This window comes from Schistocerca cancellata, chromosome 4 (genome assembly GCF_023864275.1).
Source record: "Schistocerca cancellata isolate TAMUIC-IGC-003103 chromosome 4, iqSchCanc2.1, whole genome shotgun sequence".
Taxonomy (NCBI): Eukaryota; Metazoa; Arthropoda; class Insecta; order Orthoptera; family Acrididae; genus Schistocerca; species Schistocerca cancellata.
In genome coordinates this window covers 509017918-509040555 of record NC_064629.1, presented here as the reverse complement: position 1 = coordinate 509040555, position 22638 = coordinate 509017918, and positions in this window count along the sequence as shown.

Below are 22638 nucleotides of genomic sequence, written 5' to 3'. Positions count from 1 at the left end.
ATGGCCTCAGAACCCAATAGGCGTCTTTCGTACAGACAGGAGCTACGATTTGCAGCTGCTTGCAGCTAGTGCGCTCCATAGCCGTTGGCAGGGTCTACTCCAAATTTCACACTAGACCCTATAACACTACTGGCGGCCCGTGGCTACCTGTTTCCTAATAACTGAACTTCTAGTCCTGTCACAGGAAAGCCAAGTATAACACTAACGCTTCACAGTTAAGCCTCAAGTATTACACCGCCATTCAGTTTGCCTAGTGACACCATTCTCAACTCTGTCACCAGGAGCCACGTATAACAATATAACTGGCTGATAATTGGCAAATATGGCGTAAACCTGCAGTAAGTGTTACCCTCTGGGAGGATTTTTGCATTGATCGTGTATTAACCTAACGGATAGAAGGAATCGAACCTGAATTTCGTAACTGGCTGTTGGTAGAAATTAAAAGGACTTGAATTTTTGTACGAAATTACAGTAACAGATTTAACGTAAATGAAATAATAAACGGTCGCCAGCCTAATTAGGCATAATATTGTGAAAACATTATTTTCAATGGATTTGCGTATACTCCTGCAAAAGTGACTTCCATAGATTCTTTCCCAGAAAAGTGCAATGAACACGTGCAATAACCAGGAAAAACTACACAGTGGGTAGCAGTAGCACTCAATTGCATAGACTAGCATTCCCAGAAACAAAATATAGATTTTATCCCTGCTGACTACAATCACTACTTCAGTATTTAAATAATTCAGCACAAAAAAATGTTCTCAAAGACTAACACGAGACTAAATTATCTGAGCAGAGTTTAATTTAGGTTCACACTCTTATATATATATCACAAATGCAATAAAATTCACAATACTCACATTTCATATGCATTCCACTATGTTAATGTTTTAGGGTCATTAACAGAAACCTGCTTTCAGTATGACTTTTCTGTTATTAAATATTATAGTGAAAGCCTACAAACTGACCACTCCTTTATCCACAAATAAGCACACTTTACAGAAAATCCTTGCATTATAATAAATGCTGAACTACAACCCCACTTAAGATCATTTAACCCTCAAAGACTGAAAACAATATACACTAGCAATATTTTTATCTATGTTGGTAAGAAATTTCAAATTAAAGCAAATATTCAAAAGGTTTCAAATTTTTATGTCTCTTTCATCACTTGTGAAGCAAGTGATTTTAAATAATCACATTTAAAATCGTTAGTACTAACCATTTGGCACTTTCCTATTGAAGTATTTCATAGCAAATTAAAAAAAATTTCATCAGATAAATATGATGTCCCCCTTATATTACTCGTGAAGTCAGTAGTTTTCACTGACAGTCTTAATGTTCCTACACATTAAGCAATGACATTGGTAAATTGGAAGCTATTCAAAGTAAATTGGAGGTTTTCATAAATTCAACGTAAAACAAAATAGATTAATGTCAGTCTTTCACAAACAGGATATTCGGACTCACGTATTTTGAGGGAAGGGCCCTGCTTGGTTGATTGAAGGGGGGAATTTCATGGTTCAAATACCAGTTTTGGCAATACTTGGATTATTATTGCAAAATTAAACACACACAAACACACAGGTTCATACTGATACACAGTTCTAACCTCCTGAAGTTGTTGGAGCAGTGGCGCAATAGCGGTGGCGAGCACGTGGTGGCTACCTGGTCTCTCCTCTAGCGGATTATTGCCCGATTTAATTTCTTCTTGGCGACATAAATATTAATTTTAGAGCCACTCCCAATGCGAGAGCGCCCTTGGACAGCAGTAACCACATTCGAGGCGGCTCTATCGTAGATTAGGATCCAAAACGCCTCGCTCGGCACCTGCGGTGTTGACTCCACAACTGCTGGCTACTTACTGACTTGTGTTCTCTCACTTCCCGCTCAACCAGACCGCCATTTCCACCTTTTCTTTTCGCGCCAAACCACTTTCGTAGCGGAGGAGAATCACTGTGTCTTTTATATCATACAATACAAAATCCCTAAGTATGAACCAGTTTTTGCATTGCAATTTTTCATACAAAAACAAACAAACATATTTAATAAAATCCCATTATTTAAGCACACTGTTATGTTAAACAATTTATGCATCATAAAGTACCACCTCTCTCCAATGATCCAAAGAACTTAACTAGTAACGACTAAATACTTCTTAAATAAAATTGCACTCTACCGATTGTTCACAATCGATTGTGGTGTTACAACCCGTCTCCACCCAAGAAACATACAGTGCGCACACTGACTTTCTTTCGTGACTTTCCTCCTATTTCTTTGAGGAGCTTCATTGCCTGCGTAACTTTGGAGTTCCCTATGCCTTGTATACACTCCATCTGCACATGTGTGGAGTGGGCAGGAAAATCGGCCAGTGGCCCGTGGAAGAAGCGTCCGATGCTGGCTCAGAAGTACTAACGACATTGGGTAGCACCTCGTACCTGTTGGAAAGGTGCAAGGAATCAGCTGTGCGACTAGTTCCCACATTCGTCTTCAGCCCAGAGATATGTGAGCCCACCACCACTCGCTACTCATTCTAGTGGAGACAGATTAGCCAGAAGTTGCTTATCTGAAGTTGCAGCGACAACCAGGTCATAAAGGGATTCCAACGGCTCCAAATGTGTCGCAGGCCTCATGTCCTGTACCCAGATGTTACCGCAGCTTTGAGCAGTAGCGAGAGGCATGCTGACCATTTCTAATGCAGCTTCCAACTGTTTACGGACAGTGGCCAGTTCGCCTTGTATTCACATACAAGAACAGTCCCTATCCATATCGTACTATGTAAAGACTGTATGAAATCTAAAGAAAGAAATAGAAACGGAACATTCTGGACTAAATGAGAAAGAATAAGCAGACCTCCAAAAAAGAGAAAATTACCGGACTGTGGTGCAACGCAACTTGGGATGTACGCAAAATACAAACGAGAAGGATAAACAAAAAATAACATTGTTCTGTGGAGTTCTCACTATAACGTAAGATCCTAATATCTGCAAGCTCTTAAAACAGAACAAATTTTTCTGCTGATAACATATGTATCAACAGCTACGTGTGGCTGGAGTCTCAACTATCGCAAAAGCTACTGTAGGAAATATATACACAAACTCTAAATGTAAATAAATAGTAGTCAGTAAGCCAAAAACGCAAATAATGTTCGCTTCTTGTCAGAAGTTTGTTTAGAAGAAAAAGCACTGAACCGAACTGAACGCTCTGTACCAAAGCAAACAGCTGACGTTGTCGCTGCTGAAAACTCTTGCCTCTTGGCTGGCCGACTCTAGAATGGCAATAACAGGTTATCAGACATGCTACGCATGTGTGCAGTTGTCTTTGTAGTGTGTTATTTATTACGTATACTCTCCGGTTTCATTGCCTTTTCATAACATTTTCTCTTCCATTGATTACTCTGTAATATTCTCAGTAATGGAGTAGCACTGCAAAGTGCAGTAACGTGAGCCTGAAGAGTGTGTCATCAAATTGGTAGTACGTAGAAATTTGAATCAGTACGAGGAAAACGTTAAGTGAAAGCGGCTATTGCTTCACGTCGAGAAATGCAATAACGAAACATTTACTGACGTCACACGAATCCCTTGAAATATGGCAACGACAGATCCAAAATTAAAAATCACTAATATTCAAACTAGCATAACGGAGAGGAGAATCCTCTACAGCCAACAGTAAGTATTAAAATTGGCATATTCTAGCATTTATTACCTTAACATATGTTTTCCGAATTTAAGATTAGGCCTAATATCCCGCTGATATGTTGTCTGTGCTACGGCTAACATGCTGTATCTGGCATAGACATTTGACTGATTAGAATGAGCAGTCTCAGGAAAGTAAAAGTTAGTTTAATGCGATGTCCAACAAACTGAAGTCTCATGTACACGGTTGCAATAAGTTTAGTGCGCACAGGCCCCAACGTCACATATTTCCTGTCTTTATATATAATTAAGTAAACATCCAGTGACGAGGCAACATTTGGGACAAAGATGTGGCCTCTTAATCGTTGTTTCATGACTGTATCAATGTAACGACTTTCTCTACCCAGATAACAGTATAAAAGTATTCAAAGTTGAGTGCTGTAAATTAATGACAAGTGCCATTCACTAAAAACCACAAGTAAGGCCTGGACGGATCAACTGAAACCAGTTATACAAGCATTCCTCACATACGGCCACAGCTCCTCTTTTCGGCCTCTTTTTCCAAGCGAACTAGTAGTCCTCCTCTCACGATCTATCTTCCAATAAGATGTTGAGATCTTGCATTTATTCCTTGCTCCTCCACTAGGAGACTGGTATAACCCAGAACAACAGTCCGAGTCAAAAGTACATACACGAGGGCTATTCATTTTTTAAAGTAACTTGCCTTTGAGTGCCTGAAAAATGTTACATCTACATCTACAACTACGTAGATACTCCGCAAGCCACCGTACCGTGCGTGGTGGAGAGTACCCTGTACCAATACTAGTCACTTCCTATCTTGTTCCACTCACAAAGAGAAGGAGAGAAAACGTCTATCAATATGCCTCCGTATGAGCTCTAATTTCTCGTAACTGATCTTCTTAGTCCTTAGGCGCAATATCTCGTATGTTGGCTGCAGTAGACTCGTTTGGCAGTGAGCTTCAAATGCCGGTTCGTTAAATTTTCTCAATAGTGTTTTTCGAAAAGAACGTCACCTTCCCTCCGGGTATTCACATTCGAGTTCCCGAAGCATCGCTGTAACACTTACATGTTGTTCGAACCTACCGGTAACAAATCTAGCAGCCCGCTTCTGAATTCCTTCGATATCTTCCTTCAATCCGACACTCGAGCAGTACTCAGGAATAGGTCGTTCAAACGTCCTATATGCGCTCTACTTTACAGGTGAACCACTCTTTTCTAAAATTCTCCCAATGTATCGAAATCGACCATTCGCTTTCCTTAACATAGTTCTCAGGTGCTCGCTCCATTTCATATCGCTTTGCAACATTAGTCCAAGATATTTAAAGAACTTGACTGTATGAGGCGGGGCGCTAGTAACACTGTATGAGAACATTGCAGGTTTGTTCTGCTTATTCATCCACATTAACTTACATTTTTCCAAATTTAGAGCTAGCTACCATTCATCACACCATATAGAAATTTCGTCTAAGTCGTTTTGTATCATCCTACATTCACTCAACTTCGACACCTTACAGCTGTAAGTAGGCTGTTTAGGTTTTTTTATTGGTAACGCCACATAGCGCTCTGTATGAAAATCACTGGCTGTGCTGTGTGCAGTCTGTGGCTGGGTGGCATTGTTGTAATATTCGCCATTGTAGTGTTGGGCAGCTGGATGTTAACAGCGCGTAGTGTTGCGCAGTTGGAGGTGAGCCGCCAGCAGTGGTGGATGTGGGGAGAGAGATGGCGGAGTTTTGAAATTTGTAAAAATGGATGTCATGAACTGCTGTATATATTATGACTTTTGATGACTATTAAGGTAAATACATTGTTTGTTCTCTATTAAAGTCTTTCATTTGCTAACTATGCCTATCAGTAGTTAGTCCCTTCAGTAGTTTGAATCTTTTATTTAGCTGGCAGTAGTGGCGCTCGCTGTATTGCAGTAGTTCGAGTAATGAAGATTTTTGTGAGGTAAGTGATTTGTGAAAGGTATAGGTTAATGTTAGTCAGGGCCATTCTTTTGCAGGGATTTTTGAAAGACAGATTGCGTTGCGCTAAAAATATTGTGTGTCAGTTTAAGCACAGTCATGCACAATTTTTCAAAGGGGACGTTTCACAGCGTCATCAGCAAACAACCGCATAACTGCTGCCCACTTTGTCCGCTAGATAATTTATGTATATAGAGAACAATAGTGGGCCTGTCACATTTCCCTGGGGCACTCCTGACGATACTCTTGTCTCTGATGAACACTCGCCATAGAGGGCAACATACTGGGGTCTATAATTTATGAAGTCTTCCAGCCACATATCTGTGAACTAATTCTATATGCTCATATCTTCGTCAACAGCCTACAATGGGGCACCGTGAAAATGTTATCCGGAAATCTAGAAGTATGAAATCTGCCTGTTGCCCTTCATCCATAGTTCGTGGTATATCATGTGAGAAAAGGGCAAGCTGAGCTTCGCACGAGCGATGCTTTCCAAACACATGCTGATTCGTGCACATAAGTTTCTCAGTCTCAAGAAAGTTTAATACATTCGAACTGAGAATATGTTCAAGGATTGTGCAACAAAACGAAATTAGTGATATTGGCCTGTAATTTTGCGGGTCCGTTATTTTACCCTACTTGTATACTAGTGTCACCCGCGCTTGTTTCCAGTCGCTTGGGACTTCGTGCTAGGCGAGAGACACACGATAAATACAGGCTAGGTAAGGGGCCAATAGCGTTGTGTACTCTTTGTAAAACCGAATTAGAATGCGATTCGAACCTGGTGATTTATGCTAGCAGTTTTAATAAATGGTAAACGACTCTAACCAAACGACGTGGACTCTTAGCAGAATGAAAAAAATGTAGGACAATAAGAGAATTTTTTGTTGAACATTTTGAGACACCATTAACCACATTAAGCGACATTATTATAATTTTTTGAAGATCAGTAAATTCCTCGTCTTTACTTGGAATCAATGCACTGACTATCTTACTAAGATACTATGAATATTAAGTACATGTTAACAACATATTTATCGGAAAAGTAGACTTTAATGATGTCATTTCAGTCACAAGTTTTTATTGTAGAAGCATCTACATCTGATAATCGGTATTATGGCTACTTTTTTATAATTAATCAGTATACATTTTTCTTCCAGTTTATGGTAGTCTACTTTCCTCCAGATAGTATCCAGAAACGTCCTAAAAATTTCATGGTTCTAGCTCAAATAGATTTCTGCATAAAACAAACATGTCAGAAAATTTAATTCTCAGGAAATTCAATTCAAAGTTATATTTGATCTATTCCTCACTTCTTTTGATCCTCATACATTTCACAGGTATAATCTTCTTGGTTTATATGTTCTTCATCTTCTCTCTTAATTTTGATTTTTTCTTTGTTATTATGGCCTTTTTAGTTGCCACAAGAACCGACTTTGCAGCTTAGGCACTCTCATGGGATCAGTCTCCATCAGTGATTGTCTCCTACTGAACCAATAATATATTCCACCTAACTCTAGAGCTTGCTGACCGCTAACTGCCTCATTAATAAAAAGGATTACAGCATCTACCGCACGTGATCTCATTGTTTTGAGTCAAATAAGCACGGTTTTTGGCTGAAACATTCGACCACATTTTGCGTTTTCCCAAGTAAGCAACATGGCAATAGTTTTGCTCTCACATAGGTCCCTGTATATGGGCTCAATTACTTCTAACACTGCAGATGATAGGGAGTGATGGTGCACACAAACTTCACCAGTTTCAAGATCTTTCCTGTATCCATACTACGAGCCTATACCACCGTCACAAGCTCGCGCCGTGGGGTGTCATCTGTAGAAATTTTATGGAAGAAGGTAGCCCATACTATTTCCCGTATGGCCATTATATCACCTTGATCGCTTCTTATGGCCAAACCATAATAGAGCTGTAGCAAACTAGAGAAACGTTTAGAAGCAAAACAACGATCGAAAACCAAAGTTATACCATGGAAAACTTATGGACATCGACGAGCGTTTCTTCCAACAGGGCTGCCTATTCGAAAAACAGTTCCATAGTATACCTATTTCCAACGGGTCTTTAAAGATGACATTTCCAGTGTGAAAGCAGAGGAAACATAGTTATGGCCGAAGACTGAGAGATCTTCAAGTTAGCTTTTAAACAACTTCCCAATGTCCTGCTCAATTCTGATAAGTATAAATTAGTTCCAAACACTTTAAGCTTTGATTTAAGACGCAAAACGAAAACTTAAGTTTCTGGGGCGGATTTACAGGCAAGTGACACTACTTGCAACAACTAGCTACACCTTCCAGCTACTTCTCTACATAGTCGCCGCTCTGACTTAGACATGGTCTGCAGATAATTGTCAGTGCCATCATGTTGTCTTTATAGCCAGCGGTTCATGTTAGCAGAAATAAAACCCAGAGGGAGTGTGGTGAGTGATCAAACATTTCCCACCGAAAATCCTACAGGACAGTCATCGTTGTCCTGCAGTCTTTATAGGAAACAGAGAAAACTAGTTTTATCTTAAGAGACTGTTGGCTATCATAGAGGCTCAGACCGCTTCAAGGGGCCCAGACATAGAGCATTTTTAGTCTATTTTTAAAGTCTGAGTTGAAGAAAGATGTATTTAATGAATAGAAGTTTCAATTTACTACGCGAAGACTACCATCTTCTTCGTCAGAAAATAGTGAGAAACGATGCAACAAGACACTGGAATATGGACCTTTGATTTCGTTCCTTTTTGAGCCATTCTTTCTCCCATGTTTTCCAACTAGCTGTTTAACTACAGCAGAGTAAGGCGTGGGATAAGGCGCTCTTTTGTGGCATATCGACTTCCATTACAGCCTTCTTCGACGTACTGCTCTCTAGCTGACTATGGCGTAAGTCCCAATTTTTGGGATAATGAAATTCTGCGTGTTTTTTATCGCTAAATGGAGTGTAGTTTAGTCCGACATATTACATGCTCTTCTAAAGAGAGATGGTTGTTGTGCTCGCTGTTATGCACGCTCTAAGAAGACTCTCGGTGTGGTAACTTAGGCAACGACTTGAATAGATAAAAAACAAATGACAATGACCGGTATTAATTGGTTTTTGGCCCCTGCTAACGTGAACCAGCAGATAACACTGTTTATAGCCTCTGCGTCTACGAGAGGAGAGGTGATACGCCGAGCTAACGATCGCGGAAATGTTACGCGTAATTGATTTTGTGAGCATACTGTTACACCTCAGAGCAGAAAATGGAAAGGAAATAAAGTTTTCCTTAATTCACGCTGGTTTAGCAACCACCAGACAAAGGTGTTGACATAGCTGTGCAGTAGCAAGAAACAATCAACACTGTAAGCCGGTCGCACACGTTGGTTGCTACGTCGGTACCAACCGCCAAGCACGAATCATCCATTCAACAAAATTTCAACCGAGAGAGAGGGACGGAGACGTATTAATTAGCTATCGTGATGTGAAGCGACAAGCGGTACCTCGGAATCAACAAACACACTTCTGAGTTAAGAGCCTGTAACTAATTGTTAAGCAAACGCAACGAAACAAGGACCACTGACAACTTGAAAAAAAAAAAAGAAGACCACACTCAGTCATTAGAAATAGAGCCCCACGTCATTCCCTCACGCCAGTATATTTTAATACCCCAGTTCTTTAGCTCTGAATCCAGCTGGTCATAAGGATTAATGGTTTTGTTAGCTAAGTACCCGATTAAATGATTATTACCGTGTAGCAACACTCATGTGTTAGATGTTTCAGCACTTCTCGTGAACACGATGCTTGTCATTCCCAAGATGGGAACATTCAAGTAGCCACGACGTGCTACATGCGGGGCTTCGCACTGGTCGCCGCCTGCCCAATCACTGAAGGGGGCACTGAGGGTTTTCCAACAACAGTACATCTCGAGGTGCTTAACCTACCATCGTTATCACTGGAGGGTGAGAGGGCCATCCGGTGTCTTTTCCTGATCATCAGATCAGGCAATTCGGCTGCCAGGGCTAACCTGTCCGGTGGGGCCAGTATTATCCGAATACGTGACATCTGACAGAGTAGTACATGCCGACCGGTCATCACGGGTCATCGTCATCGCTCTAAACAGTGTGGACACACTCCCACGCTACAGCTCCGTCTGCATTCTGCCAGACGGCAGCCTGCAAGACTTCAGCTAAACTGCTGGAACCCCATCTGAGCCATGTCAACAACAGGATTAAGTGGAATTCCACCATTTCGCTGGCATGAGATGTCAATTGAAGCTGACGTGCAGACACTTAACTGTAAATTTGAACCAATAAATATTAACACGTTAATCACGTTTTATTAGCGTCGGAATACAGCCTCCAGGTCCACATCACCATCCTGACAACGTGGAGATGTCTGTGCTCGGTATCCCCTAAAATACTATATACTCAAATATTAGACCCATTAAACACAGCTTTGTCTGCGGACTAAAGTTGATAGCGATTGGAAAGGAGTCAATCCCGATTACGAGCATTCGATTTCAATTGACGCACTTACTCCCTTCAGTTACTTCACCAGGAGGCAGCATTGTTACAATAAAATGACACACACTGTAATAACAGAGCTTAAATTTTTCTAAATTATTATTTCAAGCCCACTTACACGCGTTTAAAACATGTTGCCAAAAATATTCAGTAATACTTGGAATACAGAAAGTTGGAATGATGGGATTTACTTCAGAGCCTGTCCTCTCTCTGCGTATATTGCTGCAACAACCTCAGAAACTGACTACTTATGCTCTTGAAACCACAAAAAACTGTAATAACCAATTTACAGCTATCTTCCAGCTGCACACCAGCTTCAACGGTCTTGTATTTTAATTTTCTGTCTGAAGATGAATCAATCCAGCTGAAACTTGTCATAACGGGTAAGATATACGTCTTCATCATACTCTGCAGGCCCTCTAACGATGTGTGGTCGAGGGTGTTACTGGTCCCACTAACTGATTCCCACTTCCCTGCCTTCCGCGCCTTGTCACGGTCCACGCGGCTCCCCCCCCCCCCCCCTCCTGTCCGGGCACTGGTGTCTGTGTTGTCCTTAGCGTAAGTTAGTTTAAGTTAGATTAAGTAGTGTATAAGTTTAGGGACCGATGACCTCAGCAGTTTGGTCCCATAAGATCTTACCACAAGTTTCCAAGTTTTCCCACTTCCATGTACCACTTGTGAATGGCGCGTGGGAAGATTGATTACCGGTAAGCCTCTGTATATGCTCTAATTTCTGGATTATTCTCATTATGGTCATTTTTTAAGATGATATGGAAGGAAGTACTATATTGTTCGACTCTTTCCAGAAAGCGCTCTCTCGGAATTTGAATTGTAAACTTCCTGTGATGCACAAGGAGTCTCTTGTAGCGTTTGCCACAAGAGTCTGTTGAGCATTCTGTAACCATCCTTTGACGGAAGGCGCCGCTGCTGATTGGATCGCCTCTATCTCTGCTATCGGTCCTACCTGATAAAGCCCCAGAATGATGAACGATACTCAAGAATATGCCGAAAAAGTGCCTTGTAAGCCAATTTCTTCATGGACGAGTTACATTTCTCTAAGATCTTTCTGTCAGTTGCAATCTGGCATCTGCTTTCTGTTTTATGTGGTCATCCTACTTAAGGTCACTCTGAACGGTTATATTTAAATAATTTACGGTACATACTGCTTACAGCAATTTGTCATCAATGTTGTAGTTGTACAGTAGCGGATTTTTTCCAATATACGCGAAATATGTTACATTTATTTACGGTCAGAGCCGACTACATTGCCTGCAAAATTCATCAGTCCCCCGTTGGTCATTCTGCGAATCTATACTGTCTTGTAACTTTGATACCTTCTTACAGACAAAAGCATCATTTGCAAGCAGTGTTCAAGAGCTTCCAACGCAAACTACTACATCATTTATGAACAGAGGAAACAGTAACAATTCTATCACACTTCCTTGGGGTATTACGGAAATTACCTTTATATCTGTCGGTTCTGTTCCGTTAAGGGCGACGTGTTGAGATCTGCCAGCAAGGAAATTTTCAATCCAGTCATAAATGTGATCCAATACTCAGGAAGCTCGTGTTTTTTACTAAATTTCAGTGCAGGATGGTGTCAAATGCCTTACTGAAGTCAAGGAAAGCGGCATGAAGCTAATCGCCGTAGTCTACAGCGCTATGAATCTCATGGAGGAACAGAGAGAACTGGATTTCGTAAGATCTCTGTTTGCAGAATTCATGTTGATATTTATAGAGGAGATTTTCGTTCTCCAAAAACGATTTAATTCTTGACCATTAAACATGTCCCACAATTCTACAACATATTGACGTCAAAGATTATAGGCCTATAATTATGTGTATCTCCCCTACGACGCTTCGTTAAACCTAAAATGACCTGATCTTTTTTCCAGTCGATAGGTACCCTTCGTTGTGTCAGCGATCTACCATAAGTTGATAGTGGAAGGGGAGCAAGCTGTTTCGCATAATCTCTGTAGAAACTTACGGGTATCTTATCTGCTCTTTACGTACTTCCACTACTAAACGGTTATAGTTGCTTTTCTATTCCGCTGTCTGTTATGTTAGTATCTGGCATTTAGACGTTGGTACGGTGAGTGAAACGAGGAACCATTACACGATCTCCCGCGGTGAAATTATTTCGGAACACAGAATTCAGTATTTCGATCTTCTCTCTGTTATGTTCCATTACGGTGCCAGTTTTGTAACTGAGAGACGGAACAGGTGATTCCTAACCGCTTACTGCTTTTACGTAAGACCAAAACCTCTTGGGGTCTTTAGTCAGAACGGTTGAAAAAATTTTACTTTCAAAGTCACTGAACGCTTTTCTCAGTGCCGTCCTTAGGCTAATTTTCACAACAAATTGTGATCAGGCTGTTCTGTTCAGACAATAATACCCCTTTCTGTAATGCACATCAAGTTTTAAACGGCAGGTTATTCTGTAAATTTAGATAAATGGAAATTTCCCTACAAAATCAACAAATCCAGCCCAGTTTCATTCCATGCAGCGACGTTTCTAAGCTATAATTACTGATTAATTACTAATTAATGATACCAATCATTAAGGACTACGAACTACATATAAGAGTCTGTACTTAGGTTTCAGAAAGCACGTCTTATCTATTAGATGACTGAGATTTTGCACAAAGGCCTCGCACCGATTAACACGAGCACACCTACTGTGTAACACGACGATCTTCTTCGGTAATCAGTCCAAACATCTGCCATATAAAGCTGACTAGTCCCATCCACCAGGTATGTACTCAACATCAGCGGATACGGGAATGGACAGAAAAAAGACTGGAGGGTGGGGGAGGACAGGGCTATGTTGCAGCACTATTCTCAAAAAGTCTTTACCTGCCTTGAGTTTCGTTCGCACAAAACGCAGATGCACTGAATGAAACAGCCCAGTTCACCGTAAATATGGTATAACAATCAAAGAAACGTAAATTACACATCGATGGCTAAAGCCATAAATTTCTTAGTGTGGTCGTTTACATTGTGTTTGCACTGCCTAAACCTATGGTTTAGCGGACTTGCACACAATTGCTCCTATAAGTAATTAGGAAATCTGTAGTGAATGAAAATTCTCTCATCTGTACTCCAGAATCGTGAGTTGGGGGGGGGGGGGGTAGAGGGGGGTAAGGCAGGCGGGTGGCAAGTGCCTTTCTCTTACTGCTCTGCCCAGCAAAGTCCCTCTCCCCCATGTTTCATGACGAACGTGTGTGAATACTTAACGATGGTTGGATACTGGGCCATGAAATTAAATTACAGAATAGGAGGCATCTTGTCCACATGGCTATATCAGACGGTAAATTTTTATCCAAATTGTTAATTCTGCGCTGCAGCACGGTAATAGATAAGACCTGTATGCCCGACGTGGTGAAGTACGTGCAAAACATCAGGAATACACGGATACAAAAGTTTCCCTCGTCTCCACATTCGTCTGACATGCTTGGTGTGCATCAGATCGGAAACCTGTGATCTCGGTTGTCCAGTTTCTCATGTTGGTACTCCGTCGAATCACAGGGAGGGAGATATCGCTGCATTGTGTTTCAACCCACTTTCTTTCCATGCAGCGACGTTTCTAAGCTATAATTACTCAAGAAGTTGGCTTTGCAAGATACTGATTCCTCAGAGTGAGGTGTCATATTCGTTTTTGTAATCCTAACTGTTTGAATATTGATACGTACCGTCAGTGACAGAATACACGAGACCCCTCACCTTACCGTTATGCTGAACTAACCAGTTTTACCGTCTGTGAACCCGCATAGCATGCAGGGAGACGGAGTGATACCAAATTATTGCCTACAGGCATGAATTCAAAGAACTATTTGAATTAGAATGTCAGTGGGCATTCTCGATAAAACTTGCGCTTGAATGACCTCCAAACGTGCAAAGTGTAATATGTCTCCGGCCGGTGTGGCAGAGCGGTTCTAGGCGCTTCAGCTTGGAACTACGCGACCGCTACGGTCGCAGGTTCGAATCCTGCCTCGGGCATGGATGTGTGTGATGTCCTTAGGTTAGTTAGGTTTACGTAGTTCTAAGTTCTAGGGGACTGATGACCTCAGATGTTAAGTCCCATAGTGCTCAGAGCCATCCGAATCATTTTTTTTATTTTTTTTTTTGTAATATGTCAGACCACGGCCACTTTCTCCAATGCGCCGAAAGCGCCAGAGCTGGACACCCTGGACGAGTCCCCGGCTTGCAGTCTTTCTGCAAGGACACAGTGGGAAGCCGCGGCCGACGTCCTCGCCCCTCTCATGGAGGGCAAGATGTGAAGGGGCCAACTGACAACGAGAAGCGTGCCGAGAGGTGATGGACACCTGCAGCCATTAGGACGGAAGGCCAAGAATGTACGCGCGAAAGCATCCGAGTTCTTCTGGCCTGGCGGCAGTCATTTTACCTGCCTTAGAAAGCAGGGATGTGCCGACAATTCCAGCACCTGGTGGGCAAGGGGAGGAGCGTGCAAAAAGCGCGAGGCATTGGCTCAGGGAAGCGTGTGAAATAAGCAAGCATTCTTAAGACGTTTTTCTCGACAGTGAGTATTTTTCTTGTAAATGACGGACGCCAGCAGAGCGTACCTGAGCTCCGCCGCAAAGCCGCGACTGCTGATGAGGGCAGCCAACCCGTGCACTACAGCTCTGACGCGACTCGCTGCACCGACGCAGCGCCTGCCGCCGACAGCAGTATACGACGAAAGATAACGAAGAATGGTGATAACATCGCATAGATACACAAGACAAGGCATGCACAAATAAATGGAGATCAAAACGAGCAAACAGTACATGAGGAACACAAATAACATTGAACCCAATGAACATGATGATAACGTCACATATGTACATTAGACCAGATGTGGGGCGGCAGGTGGAATAATAGAATAAATGTTTTGTATTTATGCTGTTTGCTGTTCTCAACACTGGCTCTCTAACTACAATATTGGCTACCAGAAAGTGATTAGCAAAACGTGAAGCCTGTAATTTGAATTCCTAGTGCCCACTTCATCTCAGAAATACATTTATAGCTACAGTTTATAGCTCTGAGGAATTAGGAGATTGTCTGGGATTCATAATCAAAAACCATTCTCTCTAAAATGTTCACTATATTCTGAAAGTCACAGACCAAAAAGAATCCACACAATCCAACTACCAGAGCAGTTCAGAGTCTAATGCGCTGATGCCACTATAACTGATCAAATTAAAAATATTTAAGTGACTGCTCGCCATAATTTGATGATAATGTTCATCAAACGCCACGCTAATAATGGAAGAATGTCTGTCCTGCGGCTGCACGTGAAAATACGACATACGCAAACTAAAGATAGATCATTAACGTCATCCCAAAATTAACACTTCACTCGAAAACGATTTCATGGTTACGCATATCCCGAGTAACTTATTACTGCATCCAAGGCTGTTTATATCAACGATACCGACGTGACGCGACTCCCGGCACAGGTGGTGCGCTAATCAGCTTTTGGAGAGAACTGGGGCCTTCCTTTTCTCGCGCAGCGCTCTTACATATAAAGCCGCGGTGCGGACGGCTAAGGGAACGCCTGATCAAATCTGCTCTCCCGACTAGCAGCTGGGCTAGTAATGTACCACTTTAAGTTATCGAATAAATCATTGCTTCCTTTGCTGATGGCCGATGAAGCTCTCAATTTAAATGTGCAATCAGCACACAGGTAAGTAATCATAATAAAAGTCTGACGTGGCTAAGTCAAATATTTTGGGCGAGAGAATTAATTTAATTACACCACACACAGTAGACGAGCTCTGAACTTGCTCTTTGGAGATACGCTATAGCTATAGTTTTATAGTTATTCTGTTGAAACTTCTCACATTTTTATGATTATAGCGGATCTCCCTTCTACTTAAATTTAAACATCCTAGCTTTATTTATACGCCTACTTAATCTATCTTGCTTCCCTAATTTCTAAGACAAAAACCAGAAAATCACGAATTTCAAATAAAGTTTTAATTTGTGAGATCCAGAATACTGTTTCTACTAAATTATTATGCAAAAGGAACCTAAATATAAATTTTTAAGTTTTTAGCTCTTTTCTGTTGCGCCAATGATTTTTACGGAAAGACGTCCAAATTTCGAAAATGGTTAAAGTTATTGAACAGATATTCAACACATATTGATTTAGTATTACTTCTGACATGCTAGAAACGTTTCAGGTTATTTACTTCATTTTAAAGTATTGCGCAATATTTATGACGTCAGAGCTAGTTACAGCGGACTAGGCTGGCACACAATGGAAAGACTGATGTGAATTTTATAAGGCGTGAGTAGGCTGCTTCCCTACACAGACATGCACCAATATACACTACTGGCTATTAAAATTGCTACACCAAGAAGAAATGCAGATGATAAACGGGTATTCATTGGATAGATATATTATACTAGAACTGACATGTGATTACATTTTCACACAATTTGGGTGCATAGATCCTGAGAAATCAGTACCCAGAACAACCACCTCTGGCCGTAATAACGGCCTTGATACGCTTGGGCATTGAGTCAAACAGAGCTTGGATGGCGTGTACAGGTACAGCTGCCCATGCAGCTTTAACACGATACCACAATTCATCAAGAGTAGTGACTGGCGTATTGTGACGAGCCAGTTGTTCGGTCACTATTGACCAAACGTTTTCAATTGATGAGATTCTGGAGAATGTGCTGGCCAGGGCAGCAGTCTAACATTTTCTGTATCCAGAAAGGCCCGTACATGACCTGCAACATGCGGTCGTGCATTATCCTGCTGAAATGTAGGGTTTCGAACGAATGGTACAGCCACGGGTCGTAATACATCTGAAATGTAACGTCCGCTGTTCAAAGTGCCGTCAATGCGAACAAGAGGTGACCGAGACGTGTAACCAATGGCACCCCATACCATCACGCCGAGTGATAATGCCAGTATGGCGTTGACGAATACACGCTTCCAATGTGCGTTCAAGGCGATGTCGCCAAACACGGATGCGACCATCATGATGCTGTAAACAGAACCTGGATTCATCAGAAAAAAATGACGTTTTGCTATTCGTGCACCAAGGTTCGTCGTTGAGTACACCATCGCAGGCGCTCCTGCCTGTGATGCAGCGTCAAGGGTAGCCGCAGCCATGGTCTCCGAGCTCATAGTCCATGCTGCTGCAAACGTCGTCGAACTGGTCGTGCAGATGGTTGTTATCTTGCAAACGTCCCCATCTATTGACTCAGGGATCGAGACGTGGCTGCACGATCCGTTACAGCCATGTGGATAAGATTCCTGTCATCTCGACTACTAGTGATACGAGGCCGTTGTGATCCAGCACGGCGTTCCGTATTGCCCTCCTGAACCCACCGATTCCATATTCTGCTAACAGTCATTGGATCTCGACCAACGCGAGCAGCAATGTCGCGATACGATAAACCGCAATTTCGATGGGCTACATTAAGACCTTTATCAAAGTCGGAAACGTGATGGTGCGCATTTCTCCTCCTTACACGAGGCATCACATCAACATTTCACCAGGCAACGCCGGTCAACTGCTGCTTGAGTACGAGAAATCGGTTGAAAACTTGCCTCATGTCAGCACTTTGTAGGTGTCGCCACCGGCGCCAACCTTGTGTGAATGCTCTGAAAAGCTAATCCTTTGTATATCACAGCAACTTCTTCCTGTCGGTTAAATTTCGCGTCTGTAGCACGTCATCTTAGTGGTGTAGCAATTTAATGGCCAGTAGTGTATGAAGATCAAAACAAGTAGACAATACATGAGAAATATAAATAACATTGAACACAATGAACGTGATGATAATGTCACAGACGCGCACAAGATGTATGCAAAATATACATGTATTCGAGATGAGTGTAAATCAAAAATAAACCGCTCACAGTAGTACTGTTCAATACATCACAGATGAGAATACTATAAATCTATACTACACTGAAACGAAAATGCACTTTACACAGCAATAATGTTTATAACAGACTTATTTGTCAGTAATGCCAACATGGAAATTACACAAGACAGAATTAAGGCATGTGACATAATGGATGTCCCTAAGTGGCATTGTTCATCGAAGAGCTCTGTAAAATCGATACAGAATAGATGTCAGTTGAAACATCTGGTGACACTAAACAATAGATTTTCTGATGACACACTTTACTGAATTGATAAGGATATGATAGTTATGATGGGACGGTAGCACCTTCAAGTTTTCGTCAACCATGTACGTGTTTTGTTACCTTATAAGATGTACAAAAATAAGATTTGTACCTTTTCTTCTTCCACAGAACCCACAATCAACATGCATAAAGTACTCATCAGCGATCTTTGGGAGGTCTCCTTCTGATTTACTAGGTTACATAGCGTCAGCTATGCCAGCCGTGAGGACTGATTCTAATGTCAAGAAAAAAAATTGTTCTTGTATTTGACTTTCTATTCCCTTAACTTAAACATGTAAATTCATTTTACTAAATCCAATAGTGTCAGCGGTGTGAACCTTGCAGACGCTCAGAGTGTCAATAATCTAAAAACCAAATCTTTTGTGTACGCTACTTTGTACACTCGCGTTATTTTTACCCAATCTTTAAATTATAACATGCAAAATAATCCTAACATGATTCAAACAACGTTTCATGCACTACTTTGCAAAGGCAAAATGTCTGCTTCACCAACTGCAACGTAACTTTGTGATACCTCTGTAAGCTGCAACAGAAATCTTATAAAATATTAGTGCGTGTCAGTTTTTTACATTTCACGCTAGAGTCATTACACTGAACCCCTCGCGTGGTAATACAATAAAACATGGATCCATCGCATTGCATTACAACAAATAAAAAACCATAAATTTGATGACATGGGATTGGCAATGCGCTTGCGTGAACTGCATGATAATCCCCCGCAATGGGAAGTATCATTCTGTCCAAATGCGAGCGGCTCCTCTCAGCCTACCGCTGCGCGTCTCGACGGCGCACGGAACACATCATCCATCCATATTCACTCCAAGTGCCTCACAGTCCAGACACACGCAAAAATGACTATCTAAGCACAGAAACTACGTATTAATTATTACAACAGAAAATCTGTTCACAAGATGCAGTGTGCCGCTGTCAACAGACATCTACAATTTTCTACACCATTACTGCCGTACAACACTCTAATGAGTCACTTACTTTTTCAGGCTGCTGGCGTTAAAAATCCCAACCTCGTTCTCGTAATCATAAATAGTATAAGAAATCGTTGTTGTCTACAGTCTCCCCTGCTTTCGACTGAGACGTCGGTTTTTCTCGTCACTTGGAAGCATGCGATCCTCCGAAAACCGCCTGACTTTTGCACATATTGCGACCGTGGAGGGAATAACATTGTCTTCTACTACTGGCGAGTGGGCTTTACTACTTCTGTGGCACACTTCAGAGCGCTTCTCTGCCACTCCTCAAACGCTTTCGCATTTTATACTCCACATGAGCTTCTCTGTTGCTGGGGGTGCTTCACCTTCAACGTTATGCATTGTCTCGGCGCGCTTGTCGTCACGGCATTTGACTGTGGCCTCGCTCTGCATATTATCATGTCCCTTTTTGAGAGTGTCACCGGTAATCGCATGGGGTATCACGGGAACTTACTCATTTACGACTTCTTGCCTTCTAAACCCTAATAGTACACGTGCGAGTGTCTCTAACCCACGAGCAGTCGCATCATGTCCGTCAGATTCACTTTCGTCTTGTGTTGCGTAGAATGCTCAACACGAATTACGGACGGCAAACTGGATTCATCTACAACCCATTTTCCCTCTAATAAATCACCTTTCTGCTTTCGTGGCCCGTCTATGAAAATTTCCTCGTTCTTCCTACATTTTACTAAATTAACTGTGCCCTTTGTGCCCTCTGCACCCAATGCGATCGGATCTTCGACCTGACCACCGTTTTAGTGGTCCAATCCATGACCACCGCTCTACTCGAAATTATGTCATTCCCAATCATAAAATCTAGCGATAACCCACAGATGACAATTACATTCACCTGGAAGGTACTTCTTCGGTCGCTTAACGACACCCAGACCTGTTTCTCTACCATCTTCCTTTTCACCCCAAAAGTGGGAATCAGTGAAATTCCTTTTCTGGGTCTCTCAGCTAATTTACTACCACTTTCTACGAGCTTTGAGTAATTGAAAGTTCTGTCACTTCTGACCCAGAATCCAGAAATGCTCTCGTCTTAATTCCTTCCACGCTTATTTCAATGAGGGGACACCGATTGTCTGCTTTTTCCAACAACTCTGCATCATCACAGTATTGTGCAATGTCGTCTTGCGCTTGTGATTGCCAGTACCGCTCATTCCGTATGTGGTGGCCCTTTTCTACCGTGGTGTCCCCTGCAATATCTCATTTTTTCTGATCATTTATTTGTGTGATCTGACGCTCCTCTGCCTGAGGTGGGTTCAGAGGTGGTGAACCGGCATTATTCTCACTGTCTCTCCCATAATGCGACGCTTGCACGCAGTTCGCGTGGCGTCTCTGGTTTGCCACTTCTTTCCTGCCTTGTTCTCTATGGGGTGGACTATGACGTCTACTTCGCTCTCGCTTATTCCCCTCTTCTCTCCTTCGTCCGTTATTGCGCCAATTCTGTCTGCTATTGCAAAGCACAAACCCTGCAGCGCCCCATTTTCTGTCCTAATTGCGTTTCCATTTGCTGTCCTTCGCTTCTCCTCACACCATCCGTGCGCCTGACATCTCACACAATAAGGTTAACATATGATAATAACGGAATGGGGATTCTTCCTGAGTCGTGTCTCAAAACTTATAAATTGTCACGCTAACAACAATGTGACAATGAAGTCAAATCGATGAGCAAAGCTGGTAGCCAAAATGTAATGAAATCGAGAAATTAAATGAAATCAAACACAAAGGGTACAAAATTACGGAGTTCATTTATGAATGTACAAGATTTCTTATATGATCAAAACATAAAAGAAATGTATTTATTTTCGTGCTCTTTAGACAAAACAAAAAAAAATTATAAATCTCAGGGCCGATTTGACCGGGCGTGGACACGACTCAGGGATGTAGGAGGGGACAAATCGTCTCACCATTCTTCGTTATTGTTCGTCGTATACCGCTGTCGGCGGCAGGCGCTGCGTCAGTGCGGCGCGTCGCGTCAGAGCTGTGCTGAACGGGATGGCTGCCCTTGTCAGCAGTCGCGGCTTTGTGGCCGGCCCAGGTACGATCTCCGCGTTGTTTGCCCGTTGTCGATTGCGTGGCCGAAGCTGTGTTGTCACGGTGTCGGAAGGCGGATGTTCCTCTGGGTGGAAGAGCACCCATGTCCTCTCGCTTCCGCGGTATCTCCACGACTCCCCTCTCGATTCTCATCTCTCTCTCAGATGAGCTCCACTTTGCAATATTTTTCCTTAGGGCGTTGTCATTGGTGGACAAAATTTTCAATGTAGCTCAATGACAGACCGCTGTTTCATCGCCACGCCTCTCCGTGCGGGGTGGAAATATCCTATCTAGCGTGGGCTGGCGTGTGGGTCGTGATCGTCATCTTGCTCACGGTTTCACATTCTTTAGATGTTTTCCTGCATTCCAAGGCCCTTGGGAGAGCAGCTACACAACACTTCTTTATAACCGCTCTCTCTGCGTGAGCCCTGGACAGTCTCATGTTTGGGCTCCGTCTCAAAATCTGCTGATGTCCGTCATTTACAAGGAATGCCCTCACTATCGAGAAAAACATCTTCTTGAGAATGCTGGCTTCTTTTACACGCCTCCCTGTGCCAATTCCCCGCGCTTTTTGCACGCTCCTCGCTGTGCCCGTGGGATGCTGGAATTGTCAGCACATCCCTGCTTTTTAAGGCAGGTAAACTGACTGCCGCGAGGCCGGAAGAACTCGGATGCTTTTGCGCGTACATTCTTGGCATTCCGTCCTAAAGGCTGCAGCTGTCCATTAGCTCTCGGCACGCTTCTCGTTGTCAGACGGGCCCTTCGTATCGTTCTGTTCTTGAGCGAGGCGAGGACGTCGTCCCCGGCTTCCCGCTGTATCCTTGCAGAATGACTGCACCCGGGGGCTCGCCACAGGGTGTCCGGCTCAGCCACTCGCGGCGCGTTGGAAAAGTGGTCGCGGTCGGATGTATTACAAACGTGTGCCAGAAATACCATAGTGACGTCATCGTTTATATCAGTGATGTAATGCATGGCATCATTGATCACTTTTAACTCATGATATCGTATCAGTGACATCATAAATCTTATCAGCGCGCCCTTTCCCCCTCTCGCACATTATCTCCAGGCAAGCATAATGCAGTGTTAAAAACGAAAGAGGCAACGAAAAATCCAGACTGGCCGAAATACCCATACTGGGTTAGTAGAAAATTCAAAAAAACCCTCCCCTCATCACCAACCAATCACAGTGCAGCATTCCTTGTCACCATACAGTAATAGCACTACATTAAAAATGATGAATTCGAGACAATAAAAGCAGCCCATATGCGTTATGAACCCTTTCACTGCCCCTTATCCCTCCCCCTAGCTCCAGCCATTCATAGC